Source organism: Zalophus californianus, chromosome 1 (genome assembly GCF_009762305.2).
Source record: "Zalophus californianus isolate mZalCal1 chromosome 1, mZalCal1.pri.v2, whole genome shotgun sequence".
NCBI lineage: Eukaryota > Metazoa > Chordata > Mammalia > Carnivora > Otariidae > Zalophus > Zalophus californianus.
This window is the reverse complement of record NC_045595.1, coordinates 197650862-197664260: the sequence shown is the minus strand read 5'-3', so window position 1 is coordinate 197664260 and position 13399 is coordinate 197650862. Positions and strand designations below refer to the sequence as shown.

The following is a 13399-nucleotide window of genomic DNA, read 5'->3' as shown; positions in this document are numbered from 1 at the left end:
TGAGCTAGGACCCTGACTCAGTCCCTAGCCTCGCGGGCGGGGGCCGGGAGAGGCGAGAGACTTCCAGATGGGGGGAAGGGGGAGGGAGCACGTGGGGAAAACCGAAAACGCAGCGTCCCTGGATCCTGTCGCTGCCCTTCCTTCTCTGGGGCCCTGGGGAGGAGGAGGCGGGACAGCTCGGGAAGCACCCCCCTTCCCTTTGCCTTTTCCGCCCCGTTTCACCTTCCCTTCTCAACCCCACCACCCCTTCCCTCCCGGACCTTCTGCTCTTTCCCTTTGGCGGCTGCTCGCTGCGGCCGCCTCAGTGCGACCCCATCGGGGTCACGCACCACCTTCCGCAGGCAAACTTTGTACATTTTGCGTCTCCCTTTTGTGTAAGTTGAGAGAGATGGGAGGGGTCGGAGACCCACGGCCACCTCGCACCTTCCCCAAGCCTGGACGGCCCTGGCGTTCGCTCCGCACCTTTAGCTTCTTCCGGGGAGGGAGACGGTTCCCGGGAACAAAAGCCGCGACACCCCGCCCTCGCCAGCCCGGGGCGCGGTGGCTGAGCCAGCCGCCTTGGTCTGTGAGCCACCGCGGCTCCCGCCCGACTCCCTTCCCGGCGCTGCGCGTCTGTCCCGGAGGGGGCTGGGGCGCTGCTGGGGCCGCTGTGGCGGAGCCTCGGGGCCCCTCTGCAACCACCCCCCATCACCTACGAGGTTTGCAAATTCTGTGCTGGGCTGGAAAGTCCTTGGGGAGAAATATGCGGACAGTGGGGTGTGCGTCTGGTAAGGGCAGTGGCGGGTGGTGGGGAGGCACGAGCTCTCCCCTCCTGTGCATCAAAGGAGGCGTTTGTCTGATTAAGGCGCGGCCTCTTCCCTGGCAGCGCCGGGCCGTCTGGTTTAGCCCCCCTGGGGGCGCGAGCGGCTGGGGAGGGTCCTCAGGGTCTTTTTTTTTAGGGTGCAGATAAAAGGATTGAATTGAGTGAAGATTAAGACGGAGAAGATGGCGCCTCTGCAGTGCAGCAAAGAAAAGCGGTGTGGAGGCTGCAGCCTGGTGAAATCCACCCACCGCTAGGTGTATAACAAGTCTTCTCCATTCATCCAACTCTCGAACATTCAGCTAACGCCTGTGCAAAACGACTTATCTTTCTTTTTACCTAAAGATGCTAAGAAGTTGTTTGCGTGGACACTTGGGGCAGAAGAGCTTGTATTTCGCATCCTTTGGGTTTCCATTTGGTATCTTCCCATTTGCAGTCTCTCCCAGTTTTTCCAATTTGTTTTCCTCCTTTTCCAAAAAAGCATTTCCCATACCAGTGTCTTTCTGTAATTACACGGAGGCTATGCATATTATCACACCACAACAGTTTTTTAGTCCCTAATTTGCAAGGTCATTGAACTTTTTTCCCTTCTTTTACCTGTAAGTGGCTCAGAAATCACCCTGAGACTGGTTAAAACAGATTGATGCAAGAGGCAAAGCATTTAGTTTTCCCTATTTTTTAAAAATGCATTTAATTAAGGGGATTCTTTTTTCCTCCGGTTACTTAAATTTATTCCTACAAGTATTTCATTTATTTTCCTGATTGTCTTCCTACACACTAAAAGATACACAAAGTAATTAAAAGCATATCATAACCTTTATATTTGAAGTTTTTGCCAAAATGTAAATATTTAACATTTTTGACCACTGTTGTTTTTTTCTTTTTTCTGTATAAAAAGAGGCAGCATGTAGGCAAATATGGCTCAGATTTATTTTTTGGCCTGTGTGCATTTCTTCGCTTTCTGCCATTCTTTTGGACATTTTTACTTGTTATTGCCACTTCCTTCAAATAGTGGAGGTGAAATGCAGATTAGTCCATTTTGCAAAGCATTGGTGGAAGGAAGGGTGAGCAATTCACTCTAATGAGGTTTGAGGGGCATTATTCAGCTATATCTGTGTCCACTGAAAGATGTAATTATGAGTTGAGTGCCTTTTGTACGGCTTAGAAAATAGGGCCACCACAGGTGGCTCTAAAAAATGAATAAGGACAATGATAATGGGGCCACCACTTTAGGGGTTATTACCTGAGTTGATGAATTTGCCTGGTGTACTGATAGAGTATGAAATTAAAGGGCTCTAACATTTATTTAAACTTGCTCCTTTAAATTTGAGTTTACTGTTTTGAGGGGTTTAACCTAAACAGGAGGGTTTAACCTAGAAACATTGATTTGCTTTGACGATGGTGCTAATTCACAGATTATAGATTCCTACTCATACTGACTAGTACTGCCCGAAAAGTAGACATTTGTACGCAGAATCGTGGAGCCCAGGTTTGATCGTGATCTATAAGGAGTCACTGTTTCTTGCTAATCAACGGGAAGTCATGACAACCAGCACGGCACAAAAGCTTCTCTCTTGTCACCCTAACCAGCAGAGACGCCTGATGGCACTTGGGAGGCTATTAGTACTGCAGAGAAGTATTTCAGATTGAATAATGACCCCTGGTTCTGATTGGGAAAGGCAAAAGGAACACGCAACTAAATAGATTACAAGGTTAAGTTGGGAATGACTGATTGAAAACAGTACAAAAGAAATAATGTGGTCCACTGAATAATGGTTTGAAGGAAAACAGAGAGGTTATCCTGTGGATAAGGCTTTCTCCTTGTTGCTGGAGGCTCATTTTTACGTTACTGTTTATGGTATACTGGAGACTTCTGTATAGATATTTGTATGAAGATGAAGGTTGTCAGTCTTTCCAGAAATAAGCATAGCTATTATATGCCTTTCATGTGGTCTCTAAATTGTCACTGAAGAAGTGCAATAAAATTCAGTAGAAATGTACATTCCATTCCTGCAAACTGGATCTGGGTGGGGACATAGATTACCTTAAGAGACTTATAAAGCATCTTTAATATAGTCCTTCTTTAATCTCTGCTTCATTATGTCAAAAACGCAAAAATAAACCTTATGAACGTACTTTAAACGTCAGGTTCCAGGTTGGAAGGTTTAATTTGGCTGCATTCCCCTGCTCACAGGAAGTTTGCAGACTAAATAGGAAATAGAAAGTGTTAAAGACCAAGAGGAAAGTACAGATTAAGTGGTTTACTGAGTAAAAGCCGTACAGTGTAGACATCTATATTCAAGGAATAAGGAACAATGAGATGAGATAATCCTAGAGAATTTCCTGGTAGTTCATTTCCAGCCAGCGTTGTACCCCGGTCTGGGGAAGGGAGTGTAAATCAGACCTCTCCCAACCTTTCCCCTCCCAGACACACACATACACACACACACACACACACCCTGAGGGCATAGGTGCAGCAAATGTGGGGTTTGATTTTCTTAAACCCTCCATCTGTTCATTCCGGACAGTTCTACTGATTCTCTTTTTGGGCCAAACCCTGTCCACAGCTCTGAAAATACTGTGACTATCTTTTCGTTCATGAGGCTTCCAGTCTGTTGGGAAGACAGACAAGAAACAAATCATTATAAGTTTATGTTCATGAACTGTGACAGAAGCTGAAGCTGAGACCGAAAGGGAGGGGCAGGGTGCACTCTGAGTTGGGGCTTCAGAATAAGGAGTTGAGGGGGAAGGGGCCCAAAGCAAGATCTAAGGGCTTTGCTACCGCGTCCTCAGTAGGAGCTTGACTGAGGGAGTGAGTACATGACGATAAAAGTGATTCACTGGGCCACCGGGAGGAGGGTGGGAAAATAAAATGTTATGTTTTGTTTTTTGCTGGTAGTTTCTATGTCTCCGTGTTCTACTTTATTGTAAAATGGTTTCCATCTCACAGTGGGCTCCCAGATACAGATGTATGGAGTGGGGATTGATGCTAAATACCGCCTCCTGCAAATCTTTGGACGTGCTGTCACCCTGTGTCTCAGAGCCAATATACAGAGACACCGTCATGAGGAGGGGCTGGGGGGAGCTGGAGAGGTGGCAGGCAGAGGAAGTTCAGGTGAAGGAATAAGAATGCCCCCTGACTGAGTAGCAAGTTTAATCAAAATGTTTATTTCTTAATATGTTATTGTTATTCTTAAAAAAAAAAATAAAGCCAGCAGTACCTAAGCCTTCAAACTGAATTCGCAAATGAAAACCATAGTGAAGGGGAAAATGTTAAGTGACTATTTCTTCAGTGTAATATGGATAGCTTAAGAAATAACCATTTCCATGAGGACACTAGTATTTTTCTTTGAAAAAAATATTCTGTGTTTTTTCCTCTTCAGAGTAATCCTGATTAATAGATAGGCATTACTGGTACCTTTTTAGAAGGAGAAGTCCACCAGAAATAGGGTTGGAATGACTGCTCTAGAAATAAGGTACAGTACTAACACTGATTGTATTGGTATAAGTATAGTACTGTGGAAGTCTTACCAATAGTATAGTTGGTTGACACATAGTTTGTATGTTATGTGCATTATGTACTGTATTCTTACAAGAAAGGAAGCTAGAGAAAAGAAGATATTAGGCAAATCATAAGGAAGAGAAAGTACATTTACAGTACTGTACTGTATTTAACAGAAAAAGTCTGATAAGTGGACCCACACAGTTCAAACCCTTGTTCGAGGGTCAACTGTAATTCATTTTTAAAAAAAATCCTCGGACATGTTCATCAATAAATAGTTCTATGAAAATGTGATGCTTGATAGATTAGTTAGCTGACTGTTTCAAGTGGGTGGAGACAGAGGACTCAGGTTCACATGTATGAAATTTTAGCTGCAGTAAGGAGCTTACATTTAGTTTGGCTACATTTTTTTAAGAAACCTATAGTACGGTGTTTAGCTTGAACTTTGCTAGGATTATAGTATTTTATGAAAGAAGGTAGTGCTTGAAATGGGGAAGATGAGAGGTTTTTAAAAACCCAGCTCCTATGGAAAGTAGTGAAATTGTTGCCACACTTACAGTATTCGTTACAATACCAGTGTGATGTTAGGCAGGCAATATGTGATCTTTTAGATTCTCACGTGTTCAAGGAAGGTAACATCTCACACTGATCAAGACCCTGGACGAGGGCAGGATTGCCTGGGCTTAAATCTTGGCTCTGTCCCTTTTGAGCTATTGACTGTGGGCTAGCTCCATACCTCAGTTTTTTTCTTTGTAAAATGGGGATATATGTGTGTGTCTGTGTGTATAAACATATATATGTAAAATGCTTGGAACAGTATATGACTTAATGTATATAATATGATGGTACCTTATAGGCACTGTGTGTTAGTTACTACTGTATGTGATGATGATGATGTAGAATGGATATATTTAAGTCACATATGGTTGAAAGGTAAAACAAAAAAACACATCTATATGATGTTTGACTTATTGACTACTGCACTTAACTGACCAGCTAAGATTATTGCAGGAAATTGACAGTTTTCTAAAAAACAAATGAATTTGATTTAAATTTTAAAATGACAAACTACAGATAAAATTTTTAGACTACATTTTAAAATTTCATTCACCAAATACATATATTTTATATTTCAGTTGACTTTTTTGTAAAACATTAAGATAATTTGTGTTCAATGAAAAGTTAAAGCATAAGCAGTTTTTATACAAATGGAAAGACCCTATTTTGAATGTATGCATGTGGGCAGCTTGCCACATTTGTCTGATATTGAGCAAGTTTGTATACTGGCTTGATTATTAACTGTGCTATTAGTTGATTATCAGCTATGGGCAAGGACCTATGAACAAGCTAGTTTTAGTTTTTAGCAAAATCTCCTCTAAAAAAATAAATAAACCAGTTTGCCCATCAAGGCCAAAATGGAAGATTTCAAATGCCAGCAAAAGATTTTTGGCTTAAAATGGAGGTGTGAAATGATCTTCACCAGAGTACAAGGAAACCAAAAAGACTGCTTGAGGATGCAGCATTTCTAGAAGAAATAGTTTTTAAAATAAAATAAAATGAATTATATTATCAGATGATGGCTAGCACATCTTATAAAACTTTATGGTGATCTGCTTAATTAAAAGCATACTCTGAAAAATCAGCATAGTTTGTTTATTATAAAATAAGAGGTTTTCAATCTCCATTTCAAAATTAGGCTAAGGATATTTGAGAGTACACAAAATTGGTGTTACTGAGGTTGAGGAATGATTAACACATGGAAGAATCCATAAGCAAAGTACCAAGGAATCTGTGTGGGTTTTTGTTAATACCAACTTTGTATTTATCTTTGGTCCTACTCAATCAAAAAAAGTGGGTTCAAGTAGGAGAATGTAATTATGTAGCCATGTTTGGAATAAACATCCTGCTCAGAGTAGATCCAGTGAGAAATGAGTGAGATGGCACCCTCATCCTATGTATAGTGTCAATGAGCAGGGACAAGGCATAAGCAAGATGAATGTTTCAGAAAAGGGAAAAAAACAATAAGCATGTTTTGTAGATGAACGAATTCTAGAATTTTTAAGGTCTTATGACTGATGGATCCCCAAACAGTGTTTGTATCTTTGAATTTCCAGATGGTCTTTCTCTTTACTTTTTCTTTCTGGGTTCAAATGATTTTTAGCTGAGAAATTTTTGTTTGAGCAAGAAAAGTTACTCTTTTGGCCGGGGTTGGGGGGAGGATTAATTTTGTTGATATGAAATTGTTCTTGGCCTAATTCTCTTTCTTAGAGAATCTAACAATTTGTCCTGTGCTCTCAGTTTGCTTCCATAAAAACCCACATCGTGTCTTCCTTGAAGAATATTAGGAAGTCATCCGAGATGATAGAGAGTGATAAATTACTTTTTTGGCCTTGAAGACTACTTAATGAGAATAAGAAATCTGGTATATCAAGAAAAGTCATCTGTGTTACATGAAGAAATGCATTATTACTCTTGTGTCTTTGTTAAATTTCAAACCTTTAATGACTAATATATTTTGACCATGTGGAGAAACTTTGCAGGAAGAAACACAAGAGATTTATTCCCACCCTTGTGGTATATTTGTGTACCTTGGATCTGACCCCTCACCCCCCAGTGACCACAAACTCCTTTGTTCAATGTTTCCATGTCTGCATGTACTTAATTACTATAAAATTAATGAGGCAATTTAAGTTTTAGTTTTAATCAAAAATAAAGTAGTATTGTCTATTAAGGCTTGATTAGTCCAAAAAGGAACTTTTTATATCTGCCCTTACTATTGGATGAATTTTCATAAGCATAGTTACTGTTTTTATACATAACGTTACTCAGTTATTTTATAATGGAATTTATAGGCACACATGATAAAGATAGACAATGTGCTATCTTAACCATATTTATTGATTTTTTTTTTTGTCTTTCAAAAAAGAAGTATCCTCATTTGCTTTGAAGGTTGAACCTTTATTTATTTATTTATTTATTTATTTTTTATTTTTACTTTTTGAGAGAGAGAGGGAGCATGCAAGCGGGGAGGGACATGGATGAGGGAGAGAGAATCCTAAGCAGGTTCCACACCCAACACAGAGCCCGATGCGGCTCAGTCTCACGACCCTGAGATTGTGACCTGAGCAGAAATCAAGAGTTAGACACCTAACCCCCTGAGCCACCCAGGCGCCCTGAAGGTTGAACCTTTAAAACTGACACAAATTTTTTGAAATCTTAGCAAACTTTTCAGACACTAACATTAAAATGTATCATGAAAATTGATATTTGAGATCAAATCTTTCCCATACTGATGCTCTTAATTGCTTATTATGGCTTGTTTAAACAAATACAGTTTTGTCAGCACAGCATATTGATTTGAAAATATAAGCGATGAGTTCTTAAGAAACTCCCATAGAAACTTGCAAGTATTGCAGATTGATCATTCTAAGAATAATTTATTCACAGATACTTACATATTAAATTTATTCACAATTTAAAATTAAAGTTTTTATAGAAAAGTTAATAGCTTTTTTTTTTTTACATACGCAGAGAGACAGATTTTTAAGGGCACCGCTAGCAAAGGAAAATGCACTTTTTCATTTAACAAATATTTCTGAGTCTCCTGCCCTTAAGGGAGCTTACAGTATAGTGAATAAAATAAAATAAAATAAAATAAATAGGACACAGTAGGGGACCAGGAAAAAATTAAGTTGGGTAAGGGGTATCAGGGAATGCTATGTGGAAGTAGTTCTGGGGTAATCTTTTATGTGATATCAGGAAAGGTCTCTGATCTTGTCACTATACAAATGTAAACTTAGATATTTGGGGGAGAGAAATACATATTCACCAGGATGTGGAAGAAAAACTGGGGACGGGGATCTACTTTAGAGTAGCTAAATAATTAAAAACAATGGTCACGTAGAAAAATTAATCCTGGTTGTGATCACAGTTTACTATACCTGTTTCTTTTTCTTTTTTAAAGCATATTTATATTTTTTTAAAGATTTATTTACTTATTTGTCAGAGAGAGAGCACAAGCAGGGGAAGCGGCAGGCAGAGGGAGAAGCAGGCTCCCCATTGAGCAGTGAGCCGGATGTGGGGCTTGATCCCAGGACCTTGGGATCATGACCTGGGCCAAAGGCAGACGCTTAACTGACTGAGTCACCCAGGCATCCCTACTATACCTGTTTCATCACTACCACTGCATTTAGTATTTACTAAATATTTGATAAATATTTTCAGTGAGTACTCTAGAAATTTTATATTGTGGTGATAAAGAATCAATGTGTTTAATTCTTGACATTTGAATTAACTTGCGTCTAAAAAATTGTGAATGACCCTTCACTACAAGTGTTGAGGGAAAATTAAAGCCTTTTAAATAAGATTTATTTTTTCAGCCCTTTCTGAAACGTTTTATTGTGAAAAGGTTTCATAAATGCTGTCAATAACTTAATGTTCAGTCATTTGCAACTCTTTATTTCAGAAATCAGTTGACCAAGCAAAAAGTGTCTCGTTCTTGAAATGCTTTGTCAATCCTGAGATTGATTGGGACAGTTTTAATTGAGGGTGGCAAGAAATGATTTTGTTTGAATAAGATTTGTGTATTGGAATTAAATTGAGTGGCCATCAAAATGAAAATTTCATTATCATTGTCTTTTCTGTTTGCTGCTTTTTTTGCTTTTTGACAGCTAGTATTTACTTTTGTGTGAGCCAGGATTGGAATTGGCCCTTTAAGACAAAAATTGAGTTCTGTTACTTCTATTCTCTAAAAGAATTATACTATTCAAGTTCACGGGCTTGATGCCATGCCACTATATGTTTATTAACTTGACAGGCATTAAAAATCTAATTGAGGTCATTATGATTAGCCTTGTATCTTTCTAGTGTTTTTTCTCAGGCTTATTTTTAATGTTATATGTCAACTGTTAAATCCTCTTACACCCCAGAGTCCAGAAAATTTAAATCCAATAACAGTGAACTATATTTTAAAATCCTCCAGTTGTTTTGTGTGGGGGAACGTTCTTGGCTAACTGATGGGACGTTGGAATGTGAAGGCAGTTTACATATTGCTGTTAGCTTGAGGAATGCGAAGGGCTCCACTTGCAAGAGCACATTTGTGACAAAATTGCAGTTTTGAAGTCACCGCATACTTGTTCAGTGAAGTATGAGAGGAGGGAGTCCTCGAAAGGTGGCCACATGACTGGAAGGCCCAAACAGTAGGAGCGAGGCTGCTGGATAGAGACGTTCTTAAGACAGTTGCGAGTCCCGGGACCTAGGAACTGAGTAATTTATCAGCATGGCCATTCCAGACAGGTGGGACAAAGACTGGGGGGCAGGGAGGACATACTTCAGTGAGCAAGACAGGAAGCGCTTTGTTTCCAGCCAATTTCTTGTCTATATTTGCAATTTGAATATTTCACATCACTTTGTGAGCTGGACTCAAAGATTAAATTTTTATCACGGTGAATTTTATAATTGTGAAATTTTGGTCATGTTGTAAGGGCACCGATGGGAAGTATTCAGTTTTTTGGGAGTATTTCTTAACATGTATGTGTTTTTAGTTGTATTGATTGATTTCATAAATAGCTGATTAGGAGATTAGAAAGAAATTTTAACATAATTTCCCCCCCGGAGGGGGGAAAAAAAAGACATTGGTTAAAATATTATTCTACGGGCTTATTACCATTGTTAAATTATTGATGCTTTTTAAAAATTCTGACACATAACCTCATTGCTTGCTTGCTCATTCATCTCAGAAGTGGAGCACTGAACACAAACCCAAGCCTATTGATTGATTCTTCTAGCAGATGAGGGGAAGGTTTAATGCAGGATGTTTAATTGGATATTTGAATTATGTGTTCATGTGTTTTGTCCCTATTCCAAATTTTCTCAGGGCGGTTGTAATTGAGTTCTGTGATACACCAGTTTGGAGTTATGCTTTTTTATTATTATCAGTTCATTGTACTGCATTTCTCTCCCCTTTTCTCCTGGAAGTTTGAAAACATCATTCATTTTACGGGCATGTACTGGATGCCTTCTGTGTTTCATTGGTGACAGAAGCACTATAATCTTTGTGGGGCTGTGAGTAAACAAAGAAGTAACTGAGCTTGTGCCTTGAAGGATTTTGCAGCCTGATAGGGGAAGAAAGAGATGCAGAAAGAATTAGGCCCCGTACGCTGAAGGCTCCCGCAGGGGAACGTACAAAGTCTTCATAGCAGAGGCAGGCAATATTTAAACCAGGTTTCAGGGATGAGCGGGGCTTAACTCTGGGGCATGGTAAGGACTTCCAGACAGAAGGAATAGTGCAGGTGTAAAGGTTCAAAAGAGGAAGACTTAGGAATGTGGGTGGGAAAGATGGTGTGGGGATGGTAGGAGATTAACAGCTTTAGATGCTTTGATGAGTTCGAACTTCATTTTCTTGGCAGTGGGGTTATTTTTAGATGTTCCTAAAATGGGGGAAGCCATTGGTGACTGTGGTTCAGTTACGTTTAGGAGCCTTTGCTGAAGTCCTTGTCAGTATCTGCTTTATCCCATTAGCAAGGTGGTAGCACCTAACTGCAAGGGAGGCCGGTGCATGTAGTATATTGACTGGAATATTGCCACCAGGAATACGTGCTAGATTCTTCTCTTATGGAATAAGGAGAGGACAGGATATTGGGTGGCAAATAGCTGCCATTCTGGAGTGTGCAGGGAATACAGTACAAGGGATGTAGAGGAAAATGGGTAGATTCATAAACATTCTGAATCAAACCAAAGGAAAGATTCTCTGTGAGCAATTAGAGTAGGTTTTTGGGATTTGCCCACTTCTTGTCTGTCGGCTAACCACACAGGAAGCACATCTTTAAGAATGGAGGAGGAGATGGGGAATGCTTTTTTATTTTTATGGCAGGAACACCCAAGAGCTGAGACTTCACTCTGGCCATTTGTACCCAAGGTGGTTTAGACTTATGTTCCTGGGAAACCCTTCCAGTCAGGGTGATGGAAGAATAGAGAATTCCAGTGGCTCTTTGGAAAGTCATGGCAGGGCACTTGAGCAGGGCATGCTCAAGTCAGTTTACTGTCCCTGTTGGTAAACTGTCTTTCATTTGATCTAGAGACTTCCCTAAAGCAACCCTGTGGTGCTTGTTCTTTGAAAGGAATAGCAAATAAAACAAGCTTTGAGGTTTTTAGAAAAGAGCATGATACTGAGAACCTCTTGAGCTAGATTTGTCTACCATGTTCAGCTTTTTTTCACAGCTACACAGCCTTTCAGATATGTTTGTGCACACCTGTGTTATTAAAACAGAATGGAACAATCTGTGGAAAAGAGAAAAATAAACCTTAATATATTTACATGAGTAAAAATGGAACTGCCATTTTAAAATTCGTCTTACTTCCTTATCTCTTTTTTTATTCAGTTACTCTAAAAGTGGCCAAATGAAGATACTTATCAGAAAGTATGTAATGAAATAAAGATGTGGGAAAACCCTAGAGTCCTGAGCAGACTAGACATAATTGTTCATGTTAGGGAGTGTTTGAGGTTTTATAGTAGGTATTTAACAGCACCCGAAGATGTATTTAATATATGTCCTAATACAGGGCCACCTGGGTGGCTCAGTTGTTACGCGTCTGCCTTCTGCTCAGGTCATAGTCCCATGGGCCTGGGATCGAGCCCCACATCGGGCTCCCTGCTCAGCGGGAAGCCTGCTTCTCCCTCTCCCACTCCCCCTGCTTGTGTTCCCTCTCTTGCTGTGTCTCTCTCTGTCAAACAAATAAATAAAATCTTTAAAAAAATATGTATGTCCTAAGAGTTTTATATATGGTACATGGTTCTATCTTAAGGAAACGTCTAAAATATCAAGGTTCCCCTACAACTACTCTTGGTTTTATTTTCTGCATTCTTTCTTTTTGAACCCTTGATTGTCTTTTTTTTTTTTTTTAAGATTTTATTTATCTGAAAGAGAGAGACACGGCGAGAGAGGGAACACAAGCAGGGAGAGTGGAAGAGGGAGAAGCAGGCTTCCCGCAGAGCAGGGAGCCCGATGCGGGGCTTGATCCCAGGACCCCCGGATCGTGACCTCAGCCGAAGGCAGACGCGTAACAACTGAGCCACCCAGGAGCCCCCTTGATTGTCTTTAAGAGTAATCAAAAGCATCGTTCAAGATTGGTCATCTTAAATCTGGGCATTGATTTTGTTTTTATTTTGAAGTATCTTATCAAGGAAATATTTTATCTTCTAAGTTCTAGAGACTGTATTCAGAAAAACAGACAATAATTTGTATGTATCGGGAATAGTATTGATTGATCATGAGAATCAGAAAGAGTAGCCTTTGTGTGTTTGAATGTATATTTCTCTATGGTACCCTGGCCATATTTTGAAATTGATACTTTTTCTTTCCTCCTAAAAAGAGAAGGTGGTAATTATATAAGTTTGAAAATTTTTTTAAATTATGGTAGGGTGGATAGAAATTGAAAATATGAGGAAATCATGATCTTTAATTCCAGCATAATTTTATAATGGTCATAAATAGTTTGTGGAATTTGAAAAAGTAATTTCACCAAAGGACATGCATTTTATGCTGGATTCTGTTCTGTTTTTATATAGCTGAAAATACTTGACATAGTAACTGGCCATACTTTAAGCCCAGTCTGAAATGGGTTTGCCTTTAGTTGGCTCTGGATTGCAGAGTTAGGGACTATTGCTGGTTTTATTGACTTTAAATAGTTGGCAGTTTATTTTGCAGGCAGTTAGACATACGCCTTTGTTGAAGAACACCTCACTGAAGAAGTTGGCAGTCCAGGAATATGTTCTGAGAAGAACACTTGAGTTTTCTTGATGGAGATTCTTAATTTACCTGAATCGTATAAATATTTTATTAAGTTTGTTCATAGCCTGTTGTATCTCTAAGTAAACAAGCTCTCTAGAAATGACTCTACTCTGATCATTTAAAATACATTAAATAAATTGATACAGATCACCAAAATTAGTGGGAAAATTTCTGGTTGGATAACAATAAAATGTAGTTCTTCTGTGCAAGTTCATTATAGTTGCTTCTGTAAAGGCAGGTGTAAGTTTTAAAAAAAGATTGTGATCATCTTTATGAAGTAGACTGAATCATCACTTTATATATTTAACT

General features: G+C 39.5%; 1 protein-coding gene across 7 annotated transcripts in view; it reads left to right on the top strand.

The window, feature by feature from the left end:
- Positions 1 to 13399, top strand: part of LOC113916785 (amyloid beta precursor protein) — a 263295-nt gene that overhangs the window by 475 nt on the left and 249421 nt on the right. The gene's annotated exons all lie outside the window — the stretch shown is intronic.